The sequence below is a fragment of the Rhinatrema bivittatum genome, chromosome 19 (genome assembly GCF_901001135.1).
Source record: "Rhinatrema bivittatum chromosome 19, aRhiBiv1.1, whole genome shotgun sequence".
Lineage (NCBI taxonomy): Eukaryota > Metazoa > Chordata > Amphibia > Gymnophiona > Rhinatrematidae > Rhinatrema > Rhinatrema bivittatum.
In genome coordinates this window covers 15,312,744-15,316,842 of record NC_042633.1, presented here as the reverse complement: position 1 = coordinate 15,316,842, position 4,099 = coordinate 15,312,744, and positions in this window count along the sequence as shown.

Here is a 4,099-nt window from a genome sequence, read left to right as displayed (position 1 = left end):
TGTGCCTTGCAGAGATCTGAATTGTGTATCGCAGGAGTCGTATATCCAGAACCCCAAGGAGATGTTGGGCAGTAGGGAGTTGTTTCTGTTAATTTCTTCTATGGCAAACACCATTGCTTGAATATGCTGATAATAATTTAATTGTAGGCTAAAAATACAATGAAACAGTCTAAGGTATGTGGAAGATAAACAAATGTATACATACTGTAGACTGAAAGAGAGATAAAGTGAGAGAGATATAGTTGGATAGACAGTGAAATAAAGATAGAAAGATCATAGGTAGGTAGGTAGGTAGATAAAGAGAGAGACATACAAATGGATACATAGATGGATGGATAGATAGCTGGATAACAGACTAATAGATAGCTATATGGATATATACATAGATAGTTAAGGACAGATGAATAAGTTGATAGTTAGACAGAGAGATATAGAGATAGATGAATAGGATAATAATGATTGACAGGTAGCTGGATACTTTGGCAAATAAAGACAGAGAGATAGATAGACAGATGATTAGATAAATAGATGCTAGAAATATGGATAAACTGATAGATGCATAAATGGATGGATATATTTAATTTAATAAATGTATATACTGTTGCAGTCCTGGCCGCGAGCACCGCGACCAGGCCCTTACCTCCTTGTTCCCGGACCTGCTCCCGCCTCTGGAGCCCTGGCTTGCGGCCTGTTTGGCGGCGTCCCCCGCTGGGGCTGTGCCGCCGGGAAGGTGCCTGAGGACACCCTGCTCCTAGGCGCGCACGCGCGCCACTTGGACGCCTTTCTAGGCTATTTCCCACCAGTGGTGACTCCGCCCAATTCCTGACGTCTGACGCCACGGCCTTGATAAGCCGGCCGTGGTCGTCCAGTCCTTGCCTTGCAATGGGTTAGCTTCCCGTTTTCCTGTTGCGCTGTGCCCCTGAGTGACTCGCTTGGCTTCGTCGCTCCGTTCCTGCTACAGTACCTGCTTGGTTCCTGTCTACCTGCTACAGTACCTGTTTGGTTCCTGTCTGCTTGCTACTGTGCCTGCTTGGTTCCTGCCTGCCAGCTACAGTTCCTGCCTGGTTCCAGTACCTGAGTCTTGCTACAGTTCCTGCCTGGTTCCAGTACCTGAGTCCTGCTTCAGTTCCTGCCTGGTTCCAGTACCTGAGTCTTGCTACAGTTCCTGCCTAGTTCCAGAACCCATACCCAGTTACAGTATTGCTACTGTCCTAGTCTGGTTCGAGTTACCTGTCCTGATCCACGACCCGCCTAAGTCACAGCGGCCGGGCCCCTACGGGCTTCTCCCGGGGGGGCTTCGGCTTCCAAGGGTGAAGCCACCTAAGTCCCAGCGGTTGGGCTCCTACGGGCTCCTCCCGGGGGCGTACCAGCTTCCAATGTGAAGAGCATCTAGTCCCGCCTGAACATCTGCCTCCCGGCCTACTATTCATTAGAGACATTGACAATCTATTCCCAGTCTCCAGCAGGTCGGCCTAAGGATCCACTAAACTGAGACTCCCACAACAGATTGCAAGGCCATGGACTCGGCGGATGCGCCTGTTCCCTTGGACCTGCCAGGGTTGGCCCAGCAGCTGCAGTATCAACAACCATACCTTGAGGTCCTTACTGGTTCGGTAGGGGAGTTGTTGGCCCGATTGGATGCCAGGGCTTCGTCAGCCCCAGAACCAGCACTCGAGGGCCAAGATTCGTCAGTGACCCAGCTGCCGGCACCCTCCCGCTACGCTGGTGATTTAAGGACCTGCTGCGGCTTCCTGAACCAATGTTTTGAACGGTTCTCCCTGTTGCCTCAGCAGTTTCCCTCGGATGCGGTGAAAGTGGCATATATCTTGTCCTTGCTCGATGGGAAAACCATGATATGGGCTTCTCCCCTTTGGGAAAACAATGATTCTTCACTAACGGATTTACAACTGTTCATCACGAACTTTCGCCAGGCCTTTGATGAGCCCGCCAGAGTAGCCACGGCTACGTCTGACCTGCTGCAACTTCGTCAGGGGGCACGCTCCTTGGCAGATTACGCAATGGAGTTTCGGACTTTAGCCCAGGAAGTAGGTTGGCAAGATGGTAGTCTTAAGGCCATCTTCCTGGAAGGCCTCTCCGGACGCATTAAGGATGAGATTGCGGCTTGAGATCTGCCGGAGGACCTCAATGCCTTGATTGAGATGGCTGCTCCCATTGACCGCCGCCTACAGCAACGTGCCAAGGAGCAGCGCTCCTCTCGCCACAGTCCAGCTCGTGGGCCGAGACCTGCGCCCTCTCCTAAGAGTTCTCGTCCAGAAGCTCCCACCTGTGAACCCATGTAGCTGGGACGGGCCCCGCTTTCTGCTGAAGAAAGACAACGTCACCATTCGTTGAAGTTGTATTTATATTGTGGCCAGAAGAGCCACTTCTTGGCACGCTGCCAGGAGCGTGCGGAAAACGCCAAAGCCTAGGAGGTCAGGAGGAGCCCCTCCTAGGCTGTGCTACAGCTCCTCAATGTACAGTTCCTGTTACTCTGGAATACCCCGGAGGATCCTTTGAGACGATGGCATTCCTGAATTCCGGAGTCGGAGGTAATTTTATCCTGCACGACCTAATCTCCCAGTTTCGGATTCCTATGCATAGACGGGAGGTCCCGCTACAAATTACCTCTATCCAGGGGACGCTCCTTCCTGGTCCTGTCCAGATGTCCATGGCATCCATTACGGTCCGCACCGGGGCGATCCATTCGGAGGAGATAGCCTTCCTAGTGTTGGATAAGGCTGTCCACCCTGTGGTGCTAGGGTTGCTGTGGTTACAGAAACACTCGCCCACGATTCAGTGGGATACACTACAGATTGTTAAGTGGAGTCCCTTCTGCCTGGCTAATTGTATGAAAGTGCCTAAGACTCCCGCACTTCCGTTGATGCACACTGCCGTGGGTCCCCCTGCACCTTATGAGGACTTCACGGATGTATTCTCCAAGACCAAGGCGGAGATCCTTCCGCAGCATCATCCGTATGACTGTGCTATTGACTTGCTACCTGGTACTATGCCCCCGCGAGGAAGGGTTTATCCCTTATCTATACCTGAGACCCGGGCCATGTCCGAGTACATTGCAGAGAATTTGGCCAAGGGGTTTATCCGCCCGTCCAAGTCGCCTGCAGGGCAGGCTTCTTTTTTGTCAGCAAGAAAGACAGCTCACTGAGGCCGTGTATAGACTATCGAGGCCTAAATTCGATTGCCAAGCGAGACCGCTACCCGCTCCCGCTAATCCCGGAGCTCCTTGATCAGCTTCAAGGAGCGAAGATTTTCACAAAGTTGGACTTACGAGGAGCATATAATTTGGTCAGAATCCGTCCCGGAGATGAGTGGAAGACCGCGTGTAATACCCGAGACGGGCATTACGAGTACCTTGTGATGCCTTTCGGCTTATGTAATGCCCCAGCGGTGTTCCAGCACCTGATGAATGAGGTGTTACGGGACCTTCTGAACACCTGCGTAATTGTTTATCTCGACAACGTGTTAAACTACTCCCAGGACCTGTCGTCACACCGTCAGCATGTCTGTCAAGTGCTCCAGATACTTAGGGAACATAGCCTGTATGTGAAACTGGAAAAGTGCAATTTTGAGAAGACCTCCCTGCCGTTCCTAGGCTACATAGTCTCTGCAGCGGGTTTTCAAATGGATCCTGAGAAAGTGGCGGCTATTAAGAATTGGCCCCGGCCAAGGGGTCTTAAAACGTTGCAACGCTTCCTCGGCTTCTCCAATTTCTACTGTCACTTTATTCCCAATTACTCTCGTATTGTGGCTCCATTAACTGCCCTCACCCGAAAGGGGGCCAATGCGGTGGATTGGCCAACTTCTGCCTGCCAAGCTTTTGAGGCCCTCAAAGAAGCCTTCTTATTAGACACCTGCCTTTGTCATCCAGATCCCAGACGGCCCTTTGTGGTGGAGGTTGATGCCTCCAATGTGGCCGTAGGGGCCGTACTGAGCCAGTACTCTGATTCTGGGCAGCTGTTGCCCTGTTCATATTTCTCAAGGAAATTCTCCCCGGCAGAGAGCAACTACTGTGTTGGTGACAAAGAGTTGCTAGCCATGAAAGTTGCCCTGGAGGAATGGAGACAGTGGTTGGAGGGAGCCA